This window comes from Triticum aestivum, chromosome 3A, assembly GCF_018294505.1.
Source record: "Triticum aestivum cultivar Chinese Spring chromosome 3A, IWGSC CS RefSeq v2.1, whole genome shotgun sequence".
Taxonomy (NCBI): Eukaryota; Viridiplantae; Streptophyta; class Magnoliopsida; order Poales; family Poaceae; genus Triticum; species Triticum aestivum.
The window spans coordinates 57,696,291-57,718,269 of record NC_057800.1 but is presented as its reverse complement, the minus strand read 5'-3'; the positions used below and the strand labels follow the sequence as shown (position 1 = coordinate 57,718,269).

Sequence of the window (21,979 nt, the reverse complement as noted above, 5' to 3'; positions counted from 1 at the left end):
TCCGCAGGACAAAGAAAGCAGTAGCGCGGGGTCGTCTCAGAGCTCCCCTTTCGACACCCCTTTGAATAGGGCATTGAACGTAATGAAAAACAGGGATAAGCTCAATAAGCCGATGTTAGCTAGTCGTGTGGCCGGCAAAGGCTTGTCCACAAAATGGTCGTCATACTATGGCGCTGGTGGGCGAAAGGAGAAAAAGACCAGCTCGGAAAGCCAGTCGCGCGAGGTTGAAGCACTCAGGGCGCAAGTGGCGCGGATTCCGGAGATGGTCCAAGAGCAAGTGCAACAACAACTGGGATCGACGCTTACCGGCATTATGCCTACCTTGATTCATGGGATAATGACGTGGATTGCGGGTGGCCAACAGGGGCCGCCCCCGATTCCCAGCTTCACGGCCAGCAACTCACACAACGTGTAGGCGGCGCCATTGGTGTCTCCGGCGACGGCGGTATTGGTGTCTACAGTGACGGCGCCATTGGTGTCTCCGGCGGCGGCGGTACTGGTGTCTCCGATGCCGGCATTGGAGCTTAATGCACCCGGGTGTACGCCGGCCGGCACCTCGCCAGCAAGCGTCCCCTCCGTCAGTTGCATGCCCGCCGTTGGCGGTGCCTCGACATTAGCCGAGCTCAACGGCATCATGGTAACTAAGCCTCTCGGCCGAGGACTTCATCTCCTTGCCTTTGACTGGGCATCCCTGACGCCCTACATGTTTTCGCAGGGCGCCACCAACGTTCCTTGCACTCTCCTGCATTTCGTGGGCGGCGAGTTGGTCGATGTCGCCAAGGGCAGAATTGTTCAACTGGGCGACCCCGTGTTCCACGGTAATCTGATGCCACCCACAATGTATAGGGTTGAAGTGGTTCGGGTGCTGCCAGGCTGCGATGAGTTGTTACCTCCGATTCGACCCGCTGGGGCCGACGAAGAAGATGAGATGACCCTCAGCGCCTGCGTAAGCTGGCCCCTGCTTTGGCCGAAGAGCCAGATTCGTTTGGGGGCGGGGGACACCACCCCACAGACAAGACCGCCAGTCGTGCCGGCGCCAAGGCATGGCAAGAATGCCGCAATGCTACCGAACATGCCGGACATCCCTATGGCACAGGATCCGGACATGCATATGGCACAGGATCCGGACGACGATGACAACGACGATGGTACATTTACCAACATCGATAAGTACTTTGCCGAACATGGGTACGGTGACGAGTTCTATGGGCCTCCTTCTCAAGAACCCAAACAAGACGACCGCGATCTAGCTGGTATGGCGGAGAAACCCAATTGCAACCGGCGTCATCTGGCATTCAGTTCTCAGGAGACGCCTCTAGCTGCCGCCTTCACCGAGCCTCAGATAGCGGAGGTGCCAAATATTATCAGCCCCAACACGCTCAAGAAGGTGGTCTGTGAGCAGAACTCGGTCCCATTACAACAGATCAAGAAGAAGGGCCGGAAACGGCCGACTAAAAAGGCCGCCGATGCGAGCTAGCCGGCACCGAGTACGATCCGTGCTCAGGACGGGCCACCTTCACCTAAGGATATCTCAAGGAGGGTGCATGTGGCGGGTAGGGCGATGCTACCGACAAATATGCTCAGTGCTGCAACCGGTGCTATGCAGAGTCTGCACGACAGTGTTCTTTCTTTGGAGAAGCGGCGTCTCAGAGAGAATGATGTGGCATACCCGGTTTTCGTGGCCAAGGTGCCAGAGGGCAAGGGCTTTGTGGATGGCACCATCGGGGGTACGATCGTCCTGCGGTTTGATGACATCTTTGCTATGTTCAACCTTCATCCGCTGCACTACACCTTCATTCGGCTGTTTTCGCTGAGTATGGAGATGCGGATCATTAGAGACAAGACCCCGGACATCGTGATCGTCGACCCCTTCTACATGCGTGCCAAGCTCTTGAGCGGCGCTGGGGACCGCCAAGTTGCGAGTTCACACCTCGAAGACGTCATTCTGGCAAACCCAGATAAGGATAACTTCCTTGTGCCGTACTTTCCTGAGTAAGTCATCCCTTAACCGCCCCGTAACATATGATTTCTTAGATTTCGATTGTTCTTTTTTTCTAACATTCCGTGTTCTGTGCAGTGACACACATTGCACACTCATCCTCTTAAGCCCAAAATATTCCATGGCCACGTATTTTGACCCGAACCGTAACTCCAAGATAGACTACACAAATATCAAGAAAGTTCTTGATGATGTTCTCCCTGGCTACGCCAAATCTGGAGGCACCTTCATCAGGGCAGTTCGTAAGTACGGCAAGCACGTGTTCGCCCACAATGCGACGTTCTGCTGCGTCAAGCAGCCGCCTGGCGGTCAGAAGGATGCCTACTACGCCCTCCATCACATGCGGGCGGTCGTAAGGGACCATCATCACCTTCTGCTACCAAATAATCTCAAAGATTGGGCCGCGAGCTTGTCGGCAATCCAGGACGCGGACATCAGACAAGAATTCTTTCGCATCCAGTCGGAGTTTGCGAACATCATCCATCAAGATGTCCTTCATACCTCGGGGCAGTTCTTCCTCAGATATCAACCGTCCAACATTGAGATAGACGGAATGCTACAAATGCAGGCTGACAACGCCCGCGATTTCATGACCATCACGATAGACGGCGGCTTCATCCACGCTCCTGTCCATGAGTCGAGTCGAAAGTAGTGATGTGTAGTTCTGAAACATTGATTGGCTCATGTTGTAATTAAACTTTAATGAATTGTATGTCTCTTTTGTTTGGACAGTCGTTCAACTTAGATGTAATCGATGCTATTTATTAGTAGGACCATGAATCGTGCTATTAATGTCTTGCTTTTCTCTTCCGATCCTTTTGTTGCATACTTATATATTGCTTATGTATGTATTGTCTGTTTTTTGGCTTGTGCATAGAGATGCCGTCGTATGTCGTGTACAAGGGTAAGGTTCCCGGAGTCTACGACGACTGGGAGGAGTGTCGGAGACAGGTTCACCGTTTCAGCGGTAACAGTTACAAAGGGTACACCACTAGGATGGAGGCCGAATCTAGATACGCCCGCTATCTAGCGGGAGAGAGGAGGGAGCATTGGAGGAACCGGATGAAGACCAGTTTGATCGCGATGATGCTCATTGTGATGACCGCAGCTCTCTTCTATGTGATGGTAGTTTAGATGATTGATATCGACTTGTAATGTGAAGACAAACTCGATACTCGCGGTCTCGAGACTTGTAATGTTTTATCTTGTTCGGTCTTTTGAATTCGGAGACTAATATGATGAATTGTATTCGGAGACTAATCTTCTATTGTATTCGATGAATCTGCTGTTGTTGTGTGCTACTGTCTATATTCTGTCAAATAATATATTTTGTAACCTGTGCAAAAATCAGAAAAGTAAAAAAAAAAACAAATATTCATACTAATGGCGCATCACCACAAGGTGCGCCATTAGTATGCCAAAGGATACTAATGGCGCATCAAGACAGAGCGTGCCATTAGTGTGCCAAAGCACATGGTTAAATATGGCCCCTGGGAGGCACACTAATGGCGCATGGTGTTATATACTAATGGCGCACTGGATGGTGCGCCATTAGTAAAAAATACTAGTGGCGTGATACTAATGGCGCACCAGTGATGCGCCATTAGTAGGCAAAACTGGTGCGCCATTAGTAGGCCTTTTCCTAGTACTGATGTGGGAGCCAACATGGGTATCCAGATCCCGCTGTTGGTTATTGACCGGAGAGTTCTCTCGGCCATGTCTGCATGACTCCCGAGCCCGTAGGGTCTACACACTTAAGGTTCGATGACGCTAGGGTTATAGGGAATAGATATACGTGGTTACCGAATGTTGTTCGGAGTCCCAGATGAGATCCCGGACGTCACGAGGAGTTCCGGAATGGTCCGGAGGTAAAGATTTATATATGGGAAGTCATCATACGGTCACCGGAATAATTCGGGGGGTTACGGGACCACTGGAGGGGTTCCGGGGGTCCACCGGGAGGGTCCACCTACCCCGGAGGGCCCTATGGGCTGTGTGTGGAGAGGGACCAGCCCCTTAGTGGGCTGGGCGCCTCCCCCCTAGGGCCCATGCGCCTACGGTTTGGGGGAACCCTAAAAGGGGGGCGCCCCCCTTGCCTTGGGGGGCAAGGCAACCCCCCTGGCCGCCGCCCCCTCCTCAGATTGGATCTGAGGGGGCCAGCCCCCCTCTCCCTTGCCCCTATATATATGTGGGGGGTGGGAGGGCAGCCGCACCCAAGTTCTGGCGCAGCCCTCCCCCTCTCCCAAGTCCTCCTCTTCTCCCACGGTGCTTGGCGAAGCCCTGCAGGATTGCCACGCTCCTCCTTCACCACCACGCTGTCATGCTGCTGCTGGATGGAGTCTTACCCAACCTCTCCTTCTCCCCTTGCTGGATCAAGGCGTAGGAGACGTCACCGGGCTGCACGTGTGTTCAACGCGGAGGCGCCGTGGTTCGGCGCTTAGATCAGAATCAACCGTGATCTGAATCGCTACGAGTACGACTCCTTCATCCGCGTTCTTGCAACGCTTCCGCTTAGCGATCTACAAGGGTATGTAGATGCACTCTCCTTTCCCTCGTTGCTAGATTACTCCATAGATTGATCTTGGTGATGCGTAGAAAATTTGAAATTTCTGCTATGATCCCCAACAACCGACCCCTCCACCAAATAAGCGCCGGCCTAAGCCATGGTGCGCGCAGTATAGCCAGGACCTCAGGGAGCATTTGGCAGCGGACAAGCAAATCGTGGCCGCACGCGAGGATGAGGTCACGATGGCTGCCATTCGTGCCGACCCCCAGATCTTGAAGGAGCACTTCGCCGTCGAGGTCACCGTTGACGCCTCATGCACCGACGCCGCGACGCGGTTGGCTGCATTAAACGACAGTTCGTGGCGTTTTCTCGAGGCCACCGTCGGTGCCTTTGACAGAGACTACGAGGTGTTTTCTCAGTGTGCACGTGCTTACCTCATCTCGAGAGCCAGCAGGTTGGTGTCCAGAGCGGCTCAGGCAACTCACCACTACAACGAGGGCACCCATGATGCGGAGGCCTCGCCCTCTTCCATGTCCAAGGAGCCAATCGTCATCGATATCTCTGACAATAAGGAGTAGCTTGTCTTATTAGCTCACTATAAGGACCCACGTTCAGTTTGCTAGCTACTGCCTTTCCTTAACAAATTCTAGTGAATTGTGATATCTACTTTTACCATGCAATCTTCTGCTATAGTGTATATGTTCTATATGTCGTGCAATGTGGTGTTCAATTAACTGCTTGGTTCAATTCTACAAATGTGATGTTCAATTCTTCAGGGTGCAATATTTCCAAGTTGTTAAGCATGTTTGTTTTGGTTAACTGTCTGATTATCTATTAGGAGTATGTTATATTGTGCAATGTGGTGCTCAGTTAACATTTGGTTCATTTGTTGTGGTGTTTAGTTAACTGTTTGGTTCAATTCTGCAATGCAATGTTCAATTGTTGTGGCTGCATTCTATTATTGTATACCATGTGAGGAATAAATCGAATTTGGCTGCACTTAATACATGAGAAACATATACAAGTGCTATATTTCCTAGTTCTTAATCATGCTTGGTTTGGATAAATGAGTTTTCCATATGGCTTGAATTAATCTGATGAATCTGCAATGTGCATATTTATCATCAACATATTTTACTGATAGGATGTGAACCCTTACTTAACCTGATGACTAACTACCTTATATGTGTTGTAGGGAAACAATGGGAAGCACTGAGGTTTACAAGATGGTACTTGCTACCTCTTGAGCACTGCGTTGGTTTTCCCTTGAAGAGGAAAGGGTGATGCAGTAAAGTAGCGTAAGTATTTCCCTCAGTTTTTGAGAACCAAGGTATCAATCCCGTAGGAGATCACGCTCGAGTCCCACGCACCTACACAAACAAATAAGAACCTCGCAACCAACGCGATAAAGGGGTTATCAATCCCTTCACGGTCACTTACGAGAGTGAGATCTGATAGATATGATAAGATAATATTTTTGTTATTTTTATGATAAAGAGAAATAAAGATGCAAAGCAAAATAAACAGCAATAGAAATAGCTAAGTGTTGGCAGATTAATATGATGGAAGATAGACCCGCGGGCCATAGGTTTCACTAGTGGCTTCTCTCAAGAGCATAAGTATTACGGTGGGTAAACGAATTACTGTCGAGCAATTGATAGAAAAGCGAATAATTATGAGAATATCTAGGTATGATCATGTATATAGGCATCACGTCCGAGACAAGTAGACCGAAACGATTCTGCATCTACTACTATTACTCCACACATCGACCGCTATCCAGCATGCATCTAGAGTATTAAGTTCATAAGAATAGAGTAACGCCTTAAGCAAGATGACATGATGTAGAGGGGTAAACTCATGCAATATGATATAAACCCCATCTTTTTATCCTTGATGGCAACAATACAATACGTGCCTTGCCGCCCCTACTGTCACTGGGAAACGACACCGCAAGATTGAACCCAAAGCTAAGCACTTCTCCCATTGCAAGAAAGATCAATCTAGTAGGCCAAACCAAACTGATAATTCGAAGAGACTTGCAAAGATAAACCAATCATACATAAAAGAATTCAGAAAAGATTCAAATATTGTTCATAGATAAACTTGATCATAAACCCACAATACATCGGATCTCGACAAACACACCGCAAAAGAAGATTACATCGAATAGATCTCCAAGAAGATCGAGGAGAACTTTGTATTGAGATCCAAAGAGAGAGAAGAAGCCATCTAGCTAATAATTATGGACCCGAAGGTCTGAAGTAAAATACTCACACATCACCGGAGAGGCCATGGAGTTGATGTAGAGGCCGTCCTTGATCAATGCCCCTCCGGCGGAGCTCCGGAAAAGGCCCCAAGATGGGATCTCTCGGGTACAGAAGGTTGCGGCGGTGGAGTTAGGTTTTTGTGGAGCTCCTGGATGTTTGAGGGGTACGTGGATATATATAGGGGGAAGAAGTAGGTCGATGGAGCAACGAGGGGCCCACAAGGGTGGAGGGCGCGCCCAGGGGGTAGGCGCGCCCCCTACCTCGTGGCCTCCTCGATTGTTTCTTGACTCCAACTCCAAGTCTCCTAGATCATGTTTGTTGAGAAAATCACGTTCCCGAAGGTTTCATTCCGTTTGGACTCTGTTTGATATTCCTTTTCTGCAAAACCCTAAAATAGGCAAAAAAACCAACAATTTGGGCTGGGCCTCCGGTTAGTAGGTTAGTCCCAAAAATAATATAAAAGTATAAAATAAAGCTCATTGACATTCAAAATAGATAATATAATACTTCCTCCGTTCCTAAATATAAGTCTTTTTAAAGATTTCAAATGGACTATCACATACGGATGTATATAGACATATTTTAGAGTGTAGATTCACTCATTTTGCTTCGTATGTAGTCACTTGTGGAAATCTCTAGAAACACCTATATTTAGGAACAGAGGGAGTAGCATGGAGCAATAAAAAATTATAGATATGTTGGAGACGTATCGGTACTAACTATTATACCTTGCATTTTTGTATTCCTTTACCCCATTTCCAATATAGAAAAGATATTTATGCACATCCTTATTTTCAGGCTTAACTGATGATTACCTCTCAAACCACCTCTGTGGTCAGGAGGTGAGGAAAGTTTTCATACAACACCCACGGTTCAATATTGAAGTGTTCCTGAAGAAGTCGAAGGATAGACGGTCAATCATCCACAGGCACTGGCGTAAAGTTGCAAAGACCTTCAACATGAATGAAGGCTTAATATTCGCATCCCGCTTCAACAGTTTTCCAGATGAGATGCATCTCTTTATGTACCGTCTAAGATGCTAATTTCAAAAGGTTCTAGATGTTGCATTTGAAACTTGCTGCTAGTGCAGTTGTGTAATGGGGTAGCTAAGTGCTGAAACTATATCATGTTGTACTCTGATGTATTTTAATTATGAAATCCTGCTTTCTTAATATGAAAATAGAATATATTATGTGTTTAATATGAATGTCAATTAGATTAGTAAATGGATTATTAAGAATAGGGCAATTAGCTCGCTAATTGGTTAATTAGCTTGCTAATTGGGTTTTCTTATTGCAAACGGTTAATGAGAAACCACCGTGAGCGATGACCTCAGGTAATGCACACAGTTTTTAGGAATAAATCATGTTGGATCAATGAACAATTACACACGACATTCTCTTCAAAATTGTTTGCGTTACACCACCTTGCGCAAATGTTTTCCTTGAAGCGACTGCGTGGGATGTGCATACGAACGGAAACGTTTAGTGGAGACTAACTGTGTGGGATATATTTGCGACCGGAAATAATTTCGCCATATAATTGTAATTTTTAGCTATATTGTATGTATTTCCGTATTTGCGCGCTCGCTGGTCGCAGACAACCTTATTTTGCCGAACGTGCGTGCCAGGAGGGCATATCCCCAACGGTTTCAAGGTCATGTGGGAAGGATCCCCTATCGCCCACACTCACTTGGCGATGGTTCCAGATGCCATCGCGGAAAGGGGTTTTAAACTGTTTGTTTAGGACCGACGCGCACCAATGCACATCTATAATTTTTCTCTGTCCATGTTACTTTTATATTATTTATACCATAGTTTTTTCATAAGTTTATATTAATTTATTGGATTGACCTACTAGTCCATCGCCTAGTGCTATTTTTTTTTCATGTTTTTGATTCTTTAGAAAAACACCGTTTCACAGACCAAAAAACAAAAGGAAAATACATCGCAATGTTTTGCAAGCCAAGGCACCAAGGGCCACCAGCGGGTGCCATGTGGGCTTCACGCACCCCTGCACAGTGACTTTGGGCCACATGAGGTGGGGCTGTGTGGATCCCTTGGCCCTCCTTTCCATCGCCTCTCAATGTCTCGTCCTTTATATTCCTCTGAAACCCTAGAAAAAAATTCTAGGGATTTTTCTGCCACCGCCACCTCCCGTTCCGTGGCGATGCAATTTGGAGTCCTTTTTTGGTACTTTGGCCAAGGGGAAAATCATCATTAGAGCCATCTTTGTCAACCCTCGTTGCCACCATGTCCAAGTTCGAGTAGTCCTCTTGGGACTATGATGGGTCCATAACAGTACCTAGATGGCACCTTCTCTCCATTGCCTCTCAATACAAAGATCACATGAGCTGCCTTATATGGTTGTGATTCATCTGATGTAATTCTCGTGTGTTTGTTGTGGTGTAATAAATTGTCTGCTCTCTGATGTATCACTCTTTCATTGGCCTTGTTTGGATTGTTGATCTCCAAGAGGGAGTTGTGTATGTGCTTCCTCTCTATCAAGAAGTTGTTAGGGACTCAAGTGCAAGGGTTTGTAGAAAGCAGCAATTTTCCCTTAAGTGACCTCAAGGTTTATCAAACCAACATGAGCTAAGCGATTGTAGTCAATGACCACTACCTGCACACACAAAACAGAACCTCCTTGCGCCCCGGAACTAGCGAGGTTCTTAATCTCACTAGCCTACTAGTTACAAAAGGGATTAAACATAACGTGAAAAGATTGTATGGAGATTAAAAGAAAAGTAACTGCAAGAAAGTAAATTGAGATTAAAAGCTTTACGGATGAAGATGGGCCAGGTTCCATAGGTTCACTAGTGGTCTCTCTTAGAAGATAAGCAACATTGTGGTGAACAAATTACAGTTGGACAATGATTAAATTGCAATATTTATGAGTTTGAATTATTCATGGCATCTTCAACATATTAGCATCATGTGTGTAGATCTACAGACCGTTATTCAACTGCACCTATAGTCCACCCCAGGACCGCTATGCAACATGATTCTTAGAGTATTAAGTAAAATGGAGTATTGCAATAAGTACGACTAGCAAAAAGGCCCGTGCGTTACAACGGGAGAAAAAAATACCACACACTCGTAATTTACGAAAAATGGTCTGTAATCTGAGAATTTGTAGCTACCGCCCAAACAAAGATGGTCTTAACCTATAAAAGTGTAGTTTAAGATTCTACAGATGTTCTATTTCAACATGGCTTGCATGTAGATTTAATTCGTACAAAGAAACAGGCAAATGATCAGGCATTTATTCATGCCATGTTCGAAATAGGGTGTTGTTACGGGCGAGTAAAGAAAAACGACAAAAACAAACGATGACACATTAACACACTACGGAGACATGTGTGCATCAATGGCAGTTTTCAGTTTAAGAATCACCAGCCTAGGGTAACTTGTGAACACTTTTCTTCACATGCATATTTCTTAAATACATGAAGAGTTGTCAAAAAGGTTGTTAAAATGATACATGATTTTTTTATCATAAAAAGAGATATTTTTTGTTTGGAAAAGAACATTTTTGTATGGTCTCCTGTGGACGCTGGGACTTGCGCCCCTATTTCATCACTATTTCTTGCTATACATGTCATAGGTATTGGTCCCTGTTACATCACTATTTATATCTTATCAAACTTGTGCTTTTATTTTATTTTTTGTCATGCATGTATCCTTTTTACTTTTTTCATGCATGACCTCTCTTTTTTCTTCTTATATATAGGAGAATAGCGCAACATCTCATCTTTATCGGACCTCCTCTTCATTTTCTCTTTTATTTCTTTTATAGCGGACATCCCATCTTTATTGGGTCCTTCTTTTATTTCTTGTCATGCATGTCCTTATTTATTGGGTGTCTCTAACAAATTTTTCATGTCCAATCCTAATTTTGCTGAGGTGTTCATCCCCAATCTGAATGAGTACGGGTTTGAAAAAAAAGACGGATAATGCATTGTTGATTAACATTGCAGCCTAGATAGTATTTTTTTTAAATTGTTAACAGGTAAAATAACATCATAGTAAGATTCTACATATTTTTCTAATCAAATTCCATATATAGCATGTTAAATTTGGAGTTATGGTTTAGAAGATATGAGTATTTTTAAAAACATTTGATATGTACCGCGGGTTTAATGTCAGAAACATTAGAGGTTTTTCTATGAAATAGCAAAACGGACCAAGAATACCTATTTCTTTTATTAGTAGGTATAGATATGGATGACATGAAGTAGATGATATATTGTCTTCACCGTGCATTCAAAGGGAAACTACACAACCATCTTTTTGTTCCTAGTGGCAACAACACAATGCAAGCCTTTTCCACTTTCTGCCACTGCGGTAGCTTACTTGCAAGATTGAACCCAACTATCATACACAACTCCCTCTGAAGATCAGACTCCAAACTTGGCTAGAGAAAGAGAGAATAGATCGAAGGGCATATATGAATAAGAATTATGCAACGGAGAAACCAAATAGATCTCATAAGAATTCATGAATAAAACTGATCATAAACTGATAATTCTTCATATCCCAACAAACACACTGACATAATTACATCGCATGGATCACAGTTATGTAATTAAGGAACCTCATGTGTTGTTTGTATTGATAAACGAGAGAGAGAGAGAGAGATCTAGCTACTACTATGGAACCATAGTCCAAAGGAAACTACTCACGGGCGATCATGATGGCCTTCAAGTTGGTGGAGATAGCCACCAAGATGACTTCCCCTCAACAAAATAGGTGTGTGCGGCAGCGAAAAACTTAGGGTGATAAATTCCTGAGGGTTTTTTGAAGTATATAAAGGCACGAGGACCGAGATGATAAACCGGAGCACGAGGGGCCCACTCGGCAGAGCCATGCGCCGTCCATGACATGAAAAATCGTGATAGAAGTAAGGACGAGGAAATTTTCGTGGAGTTCCCGATCACGGTGGGTGGTCGAGGCCGAGCGATGCAGTGTGGTTTGCGCGTTTCTCTCATACGCACGCGTGGTGCGAGCCGTGTCGCTGTAACTGAACCCGAGCGAGAGGCGTTCACTTACTAAACTCGAACAATCGCCTGTTGCTACGTGCTGAAGCCAATCGATCGATCCCTTCGCTGCTAATTGAACCCGATCAATCGCTGCTGCTGCTTACTGAAGCTGATCGAACCCCCCGTAAGAGACGTAGCTAGCCGGTTGGGTTGCCTTTGGATGCATAGTGCCCGTTGTTGCCGCACGCGCGATACATGGAACGAGTCGAGACGTGGTGAGTCGAGCCGGTTGGGTTGGGTGTGGATGAACAGTTCCCGGTGAGGGTTGGATGAACATGACCCCGTCCGTGTGTAGGCGGTTGTCGCTGGATGAACAGGACCCTGAGGAGGCCGCCACACACCCAGCCGGTTGGGGGTGGATAAACAGGACTCCGTGGAGGCTGATTGAACTGTAGCCGATGGAGGCTGGATGAACAGTAGCCCGTGGATGAACAGTGCCTGGTGGAGGCTGGATGAACAGTAGCCCGTGAATGAGCAGTGTCTGGTGAAGGCTGGATGAACAGTAGCCCGTGGATGAACAGTGACTGGTGGACGCTGGAAACAGTGGATGAATAATAGCAGATGGAGGCTGGAGTAAGTCGACTGTGGATGAACAGTAGCCCGTGGGGTCCCGTTTTGCGGTACGCCACACATCTCATGATGATCAAGATCATGTTTCGACCGTAAGAGGTCGAAGAAAAATCCGTTTTCATCGTTTTGCGGTACGCCAGACCCCTCCCGATCAATATGACCTCATTTCGATCGTATAAGTTGAAAGAAGTATGTTTCCTTCGTTTTACGATATGTTAGATCCTTCCCGATCAACACAAAGGGAGATTGTTGTTTTTAGATAATAAGTTCATGGCATGAATTAAAGAAAACTGGCAACTAAACCGGCCGCTGCGGCCGCCGGAGGAGGTCGAGTCAGCAGTCTGTGGAGGTGAAAGCTGCTACACGTCCCGGATCCATCGCCCGTCGTCCAGGTCGAGCCATGCACATGAGACAACACCGGGCGCAGTCGATGCCGATGAGCTGCTGCTTCAATCATGGCCACATCCCGGATCCATGGCCCTCCGTCCAGGTTTGTTGTTGCAGCTCTCTCTCACTTTAGACAACAGTGAAAGAAAGAACGGAGGTAGAAGAAGCAGTACAGGGACAGATTGTATTCTTGGCGATGAACGTCACCGGCTGCTCGTACAGTCCCGAGTCTAGCTCAGCTCCAACAAACGGACTACAGAATATATACCGGGCTGGCGCACAAGACGCAGCCCACCCCGCCCCGCTGGATGCCCAACCACGCATGCCCACAACGCGATCAACGCGCATGTCGCGTCCGGCTCGCAACAGATCTCTAACAGTCTAGTCTGTCTACCGTAGCGACTACGCCACAAACACGCTATGCACGGACACACGCGCTTCACACATACATACGTCACACTTCCGCTGCGTCCTGCCCGTTCCGCGCGCACCCGACGCGCCCGACGAGCTCGACACCACCAGTGCGTCCCGCACGTCCCGCGCGCATCCGACGCGCCCGACGAGCCCGACCACACCACGCGACGTGGCTTATTCCAACACACACTCCCTAAGCCACGGCCTAGAGGAGTCTGTCGTCGTCGACGTTGTGGCCGGCCAAGAGAGCCTCCTCCACCACTGGACCTTTCCGCAGCTGTGGGCACTCGCATCGGAAGTGTCCGTGCTCCCCGCACTTGTAGCAGCGCCTGCGCCTGTTGCCGCCGCTCCCCGACACCACGCTGCGCCCGTCGTCGTCATCCCGAGCACCGCCGTGTCGACGCTCCCGTGCTGCCCACTGCGCCGCCGTCATGAGTAGCTGCTCACCCCCGTGCTCGCCGCCGTCTTGTCCACGGCGCCGAACACGCTCGTCGAACGCACGCAGCCGCCCGAGCGCTTCGTCGAACGCCATCGTCGTCACGTCGTGGAACTGCTCGATGCCGGCGACGACGGGGAAGAGGCGATCCGGCACCGTATCCAGCAACTTCTTGACAAGTGCTGCGTTGCCCAGCGTCTCCCCGAGGTTGGCATACCTCGCCGCCATCGCCGCGAGCCTCCCGCCGTACACGTCGAGCTCCTCGCCGTCCGCCATCTTCATCTGGTCGAATTCGCCGCGCAGCGTCCCCAGCCTCGCCACGCGGACCCGATCAACGCCGACGAACCTCACCTTCAGGGAGTCCCATACCTCTCTGGCGGTGAGCTTCGTCGACACCTGCAACAGCACATCCTCCGGCAACGCCCTGAGAAGCAACGCGCGCGCCATCTTGTCCTTCCGCGCGTTCACCGCCGCGTCGCCCGGCGCTACCGCCTCCCATACGGTGTGGTCGAGGATCGCATGCGCCTTAATGGCCCAGACCATGTAGTTGTCCGCGGTCAGCATCGGCATCGTCATCATCGCCGATCCACCCGCGCCGCCACCATGTGGGACGAGCGTCATGGTCGCCCGAACCGAAGCTCTGTATACCAATTGTTGTTGCAGCTCTCTCTCACTTTAGACGACAGTGAAAGAAAAAACGGAGGTAGAAGAAGCAGTACAGGGACAGACTGTTTCCTTGGCGACGAACGCCACCGGCTGCTCGTACAGCCCCGAGTCTAGCTCAGCTCCAACTAACTCAAGGCTCCAACAAACGGACTACAGGATATATACCGGGATGGCGCACAAGACGCAGCCCACCCCGCCCCGCTGCATGCCCAGCCACACATGCCCACAACGCGATCAACGCGCACGTCGCGTCCGGCCCGCAACAGATCTCTAAGAGTCTAGTCTGTCTACCGTGGCGACTACGCCACAAACACGCCATGCACGGACACACGCGCTACACACATACATACATCACACTTCCGCTACGTCCTGCCCGTTTCGCGCGCACCCGACGCGCCCGATAAGTCCGACACCATCAGTGCGTCCCGCACACATTCAACGCACCCGACAAGCCCGACCACACCACGCGGCGTGGCTTATTCCAACAAGGTTGACCCATGCACAGGAGAGAGGAGACGACACCGGACGCATCGGCTCATCGTCGATGCTGACGAGCTGCTTCATTGTGAAGTCGAGGGGAGCGCCGTGTGCTACGGACCGCGCGCCCGCTAGGGTCGGCCGTCGGCAACGGGGAAGGACGGCTAGGGTTTGGACAGGGAGGAGGGAGAGACCGCTTGCGTAGATTTTTCGTTGATTGCGAAGCATGTCGTGCTCGTCCGTGCGTACCGGAGAGTGGAGCCGTGCCTGTCGGATCGCATGGAAAGTGAACAAGTATGAGTCCGGTTGGGAGTCATCGATTATTTTAGTGCTTGTTCCGTTTAAAAAAATTGTCTTTTTTTAGAAATAAGGGGATTTTGGCCCCCGGTTCCATTAAGAATGAAACCACGAAGTCTTACATCATACTCCCAGCCGGGACATGTCTCGCGAGAACAGTTCAACATAGAATGGAAATCTAACTACGTTTGGCCTCCAGCCACCCTAATCAGACTGTTTATATTACATTAACGACGAGGTTCTTAAGAAACATCAACAGCTCCTTGGCATCAACTCTGGTTCCGTCCCATGGGCAGCGCAACCTGGCCAGATTGCCTTGTCACGAGCAATCAGCATCAGCCTCGCCATCTTGATCTGCTCTGCGACATCACCTTTCATCTTCTTGAGCGGCTGGGTCGGCGAGCCAGGCATCTCCAGAGGCGTGACTGGGCTTGATGTAACTTGAACTTTTTTCTTCAACGGAAAATCCAGCGCCTGGGTAGTGTTAAGCTTCCAAGGATCCTCACCCGTTTTCAGTGACAGATTAGCGAGCTTAGAGGTTTGAGAGACACCTTCAGTGTCCATTTCACCATCATTCACCCTGCTGTCAACTGAAAAGGGGCTGCGAGAATGCTGGACACCCAAAGTGAGATTTGCTGAAGCTTCTCCAGCGCCTCCCCTTTGTACAGGATCATCCACATTTTGAGAGTTCTCCAGATTAGCCACCATATCTGTTTCAGGTCAGACCACACAACGTTGTTAAACACATGATTATTTCTAGTTTTCCATATGCTCCACAAGACACAAGCCACAAAAGCATTCATAGTTGTGTGTTTTTTGTTAGCCGGCCAAAACCTGGCAATGGATAGATAATTTTCACCTAAGTTAATGGAGAAGAATTTTGAAATATCACTCCAGATTTTCTTGGCAACTACACAATCAAAAAACAAATGATCGACCGTTTCATGCTCCAGACAGAAAACACATTCTGGGGTTTTTTCAATCCCCCTTTTGAGCAGGTTATTTTTGGTCATCAACTTGTTGTGTGCTAGTAGCCACAGGAATACATGCACTCTGGGTGGAATTACCAAGGACCATATGGAGGGGATATAAACAGGCATCACACCCCTAAAATTGATAATAGCATAGAGAGAGCTAGAGGTGTAAATCCCTTTCGATTCATACTGCCAAATCATAGCATCACCCTTCTCAGAGAGGGGAGTTTGCCTTATGATCTATTCAAGACAGTACCAATCCTCCATCATGGCAGTGGTAAAGACTCTCCTAAAAGTTAACTTGATATTCTCCCCATCCCAAACCTCAGATACTGCCATACATTGTTGGTGACAGATAGAGTACAAGTGCCAGAACTGCACAAAGAGGGGTGAGGTCCCAAACCAGATGTCTTCCCAAAATCTGATTTTTGTCCCACTCCCAATTTTCCATCTATACCCAAATTTCAGTGCTTTTGCAGCCCACATCACACCTTGCCAAAAAGTTCAGGCTGATTGTGGTCTACTAGCAAAGATATTAGGGGCATTTCTAACATACTTATTATCTACAATGGTCTTCCATATTTTCCCATCATCTTGAGAATATCTCTTGACCCAGCTCCCAAGCAAACAAAGATTTACATCCTTAATATTTGGCACTCCTAGGCCTCCATGTTCTTTTTTCATGCAGACTAAGTGCCAGTTAGCTAAGTGAAGCTTCCTATTCCCCTCAAAATCACTCCACAAATAGTGTGCCATCTGGCTATTGATTAAGTCTAAGGCCCATTTTGGGAATTTAAAGAAGGATAATAGGTATACTGGAATACTTGCTAAGCAGGCTTTGATCAGTGTAAGCCTAGCTGAATAGGAAAGTAATTTACCTCTCCACCCAGCCATTCTTTTCAAGATTTTGTCTATAAGTGGCTGGATGTCCCCCCTTCTCAACTTATCATAGTGTAATGGAATCCCTAGATATTTAATGGGAAAAGTACCTACAGTACACCCAAAGATATCAGCAAACGTTGCTACCTCCCCCTCATCTACTCCTAGGGGGATTAGCTCACTTTTAGAATAATTAATTCTCATACCTGAGACATTTTCAAAACAAGTTAGGATTTTTTTTAGGTTGGCTGCTTTTGTTTTATCATCATCCATGAAAAGGATAGTGTCATCTGCATACTGCAAGCAGATGACCCCTCCTGGGATGAGATCAGAGCCCAGCCCTCTAATCAAGCTATGTGAGGATGCTTTAGCAAGCATTCTAGTTAATACATCTACAACAAGGTTAAAAAGTAAGGGAGAAGCAGGATCCCCTTGCCTTAGTCCTTTGTTTGTTATAAAGAAGCTACTCTCTACTCCATTTACCTTGACACCCACTGACCCCATATGAGTGATTTGATGGATCCATTTAATCCAAACAGGGCCAAAATTCCTTAAATGCAGGATGTCCATCAGAAAGTCCAAGTTGACTTTATCAAAAGCCTTCTCATAATCTAGTTTGAGCACCAAGCCTGGGTTGTCAGAGTGGTAAGTAGAGTGCAAGACCTCATGGGCAGTTACAACACTCTCTAGGATGAACCTCCCTTTTATGAAGGCTGATTGATTATTGGAGGTTAGAAAATTCATAATAACAGCAAGCCTATTGGTTAGTACCTTGGTGAAAACCTTAAAGATGCAGTTTAACAAGCTAATTGGCCTAAACTTTTTCATACTGGTGGCATCTTCCTCTTTCGGGATAAGAGTTATCATGGCAAAATTGAGCCTGTAGATGTCTAAATCACCAGCATGAAAATCCTTAAACATTGCCATTACATCTTTTTTGATGATCTCCCAAAATTCCTGGAGGAATAGGAAAGAGAGGCCATCTGGCCCAGGGGCTCCATCAGAGTAGGAACCAAATATGGCCTCCCTCACCTCTTCCTCAGTAAATGGAGCTTGAAGAGCTTCATTTTTCTCATCTGAGATTTTCTCCTCAATGGAGAAGAAATTTTGATTTAAAGAGAATCCAAATCTATCTTCTTTTTAAAAAAGATCCTTATAGAAATCAGAAGCTATTTTTAACATCTCATTGATGTCAGATGTGGTGCCATTTGGCCCTTCTAAAGCATGTATCAGGGTCTTCCTCCTTCTTTGATTGGCTACAGAATTAAAGTATTTGGTATTTCTATCTCCCTCCAGGATTTCTTTTTCTCTAGATCTCTGCCTGGCTTTAGTTTCTTCCTTCAGCCAGATGGCCTGAAGTTCTTTAAGGATGTTCTGCATTCTATCATTTTCTATATCAGACAGATGTGTAGTTTCAGACTTGATATCTAGCATATCAAAATCTATAGTGAGCTCATTCTTCTTTTTCCTAATATTAGCTTCTAAATTTCTACTCCAGCCTCTAGAGAATTCTCTAAATCTCCTTATTTTTTCCTGCCACACATCTATAGGTTTAGTCATCTTAACTGGAACAGCCCAGTTTTTTGCAACTAGGTCTTTGAAATCTTGGTGTAGTAGCCACCATTTTTCAAATTTATAGCTGGATGTTCTAGGGGAGTCCCCCATGCCTGAATCCCAGAGCAGGGGAGTGTGATCACTGCCTGTTCTGGGAAGGGCTTGAGAAGTGCTCAAGGGAAACAGAGCATCTAGCTCAGTAGTGCAAAAAATCCTGTCAATAGTAGACATGACAGGATCACCCTGGTTATTAGCCCAGGTGAACTTCCTACCTGACATCCTAATCTCTAACAGACTCCAGATCTCTACCCATGCATTGAACTTATCAGCCCAATGATGATTAATATTACCATTATTCTTGTCCTGTTGATATCTAATCAAGTTAAAATCTCCCCCTATTAGAGTAGGAAGATGTTCATCTACAAACAAGCTATGCAGTTCTGAGATGAAGTCATCTTTTCCTTCATCATATGGGGAACCATACACAGCTACCACTCTAAAGCAAACACCACTAGTTTTAACTTTAAGATCACAAGAAACTGAAAAATTGAGGTGGCTCCATTGTAGAATATCAAAGATATCCACATCTACTCCAACTAAGACACCTCCTGATGTTCCCACTGCAGGGAGGTGGTGCCATTGGAAGTTTTTGTTGCCACTAATGGATTTCAAGAAAGATGTAGATAACTCTTCTTTTTTAGTTTCCTGAAAAGCTACTATGCTGGCATTAGTTTTATTGAGGTTGTCAACTATACATGTTTTTTTCCCATGTGTAGTGATCCCTCTAATATTCCAGAAGAGGCAATTCATATGAAAAGGGCTTTCTTAGGGTGCTTGCCCCGTCCATGTTTAGAAATTTTAGACCAGATCTCACTCTGATCTATTAAAAAAATTTGTTTTAAGTACTTGTCCGAGTTGAACTAGGAACTCTAGTTCCAGTAGTAGTAGGAATAGGTAAATTATATACTGGTTTTACTCAGTACGTTGGTGCCTATATAAGCATGAGCACCGTAGCGTTGTAGACCGGAGGATTGTAACGTGCGTGAGGTCGCGAGAAGTAATAAAGAGATTGAAAGAGGCACAATACTGCCTTTGGCAATAGTGTTTGTATTATTTTGGTGTGATCAGATCGATCGATTGAATTGATCTCTCATCAACTTTGCTCTCCGGTTTGTAGTATGTCTAAGCGACGACGGCAGGACGAGGAGGAGGGCCAGGCGGCCAACTACCACGGCCGCAGCGGCAACAAGCACAAGAGCCTCTACCTGGTTCTAGACGACTGGCACCGGGGCTTCACCATCCGCAAGCTCGACGCCAACAACCCTAAGCTGGACGCGCCCCCCGTCTTCCGGCTAGCGTCACCTCTGAACAACCATGCCATGGACTTTGCCGCTCTGGGCAGCAACATTATAGCCACCAGCAACCGATGCGCCGCAACCGTGGTCTTCGACATGGAAGCCGCCGCGCTGGCCATCGGCAATCCCCTCCCGGACGCGCTTCTCAACGCCCTCAACTTTTTTGTCACCGCCGACGACGTGCATGGGCAACTCCAGGTTTTTCCTTGTTGATTGCGTGGTGGCCGATGGATTCGAGTTCCAGGACGCCTTTGACGACCCTCATGGCTTCGTGCTCAACATGACCACGTTTCGCCTCAGGTATAATCATGAGGGTAAGCTGCGAATCGTCGACAGAAACACCACATCTTGTCCTGCATCTAGGCAGCTCTCGTCTTTTGCTCCCGTAGCGTTCTGGATGTAGCTAGCTAGCAAGGAAAAGAAATGCACCGGCTGTTTTCATTTATTTAACTGTATGTCATGTATACAGGCTATGTTCGTCGTACTATATCTGTGAGTTACTTCCTCCGTTTTTCTATATATACAAGACCACTTTATAAATTGGGTCTAACTTTGACCATTGATTTTGGTAATTCACTTTGGCACATGGAGCTTATGCTCCTTCCACGGGTAAAAATATTTTGAAATGTCAAAAAATCCGATCAAAAAATTTGCGCATACATCTCGACATTCTATGTGCCGCACACCAAGTTTCGCAAAAATTTGACATTTCGTGTCGCCCATGCAAAAAAAAGTCTCATAAAAAACAATTTTAAGCACCAATTTTTCTCTTTTTATACAAGATACAAAAAATGTGAACACATAGAATGCTAAGATGTGCACATAAAAAAAATATCCGAATTTTGTGACATTTCAAAATATGTTCAAATCAGATTTTAAAAACCAGGAGCAGCAAAGCGCCACCTTGCTTTAATTTTGAGCACAAACCATATGTTATAGATGCCACAAATTCTAGTGCATCCCTTGGTGGCAGCTCAAGTTATCTGCCTCAACATCACACCAGATATGCTGGAGTTCTGCCTCAAGGAGAAACTAGGGCCTCCTATTTGTCATTCCTCAGAGGAAATGATCCTGTTAGTTTAGTTCCCAAAACAGGCCAAAAACTACCTCATCACCTATCCAGTGTAAGAATGCTTCAGGAAAAAAAAAAACCTGAACAGCTAAACTTACTTGGGATGACCTTGATATAAGCGTTTTTCTTTCTTTCTTTTCTGATCCATTTGCACATAGTTGTTTCAGTTTCCCCCTGTTTTTCCTCGGAACAATGGTAACAGCAGGGGTTACTACCATCACCAGCGACCTGCCCAGTACTATTGTGACCAACTTGGAAGAAATGGGCAGCTGCCATTGCCATCCTCCTGCTGGAGCTCCCAGAACAACAGCATGCGGCCGACCTCTTCCTCCGTCCTCTGCAAGCGACCCGCCAACCCAGGCAACCCTGCTTGGACCTCCTTCCAGTTGCCGCCACCACCGCCTCCCTACACGGATGACATGACCCTAGTGTGCAGACCACAGTGCAAGCTCCAGACGGATGACCTGCTTGGCCTTGTTCGGTCATTTTCTGGCCACTTCGGAGAAGGTGTTGAGCTCAGGCAGATTGCCGCACAAGGCACAGACCACCCTATTCTTGTTGTGCGGCCAATGAGTCGGACAGCTTCAACACCACGTCTGCATCAAGCTTGCACCTTCTTGGGTTAGGTGCCGTCAATGGCGATGGCAGAGGGAAAGGCAATGAGGCACAGTCATACCAGGACTTAGCTGCAGCGGCCAAGGCGAAGGGGTCCATGAGGAAGCAGAGGCCGGAGACAGCCCAGTTTTGGCTGTGAAAGCGCGGGGCTTTGAAAGGCAAAGAGCTGAAGTCGTGCAGCGAACATATTAGTCCATGAAACAGATTTGCCCTTTGGGCCGATGAACATCAGCAGATCAAGGAGACAATAATAAACTCCAGATACAGGAGTATTTCATATATTGCCTATTTTAATTTTCAGAATTGGACAATTGTACTGCCATGGCCGGTTTATGTTACCTCTGGAATAGAGTATGAACTACCTGTAAACAGACATGAACTACATGTAAGCCATTCTGCCCACCTCCAGAGGCAGTCATGAACCAACTCGTAATATCCAACTACTTGTACCAGCACGGGCACAGGGC

The 21,979-nt window shown here is 46.9% G+C and overlaps 1 pseudogene; it reads left to right on the top strand.

Moving 5' to 3' along the window:
- The first annotated feature begins 19,509 nt into the window (after positions 1-19,509).
- On the top strand, positions 19,510-20,251 carry LOC123057874 (uncharacterized; annotated as a pseudogene).
- The last annotated feature ends 1,728 nt before the right edge of the window (positions 20,252-21,979 follow it).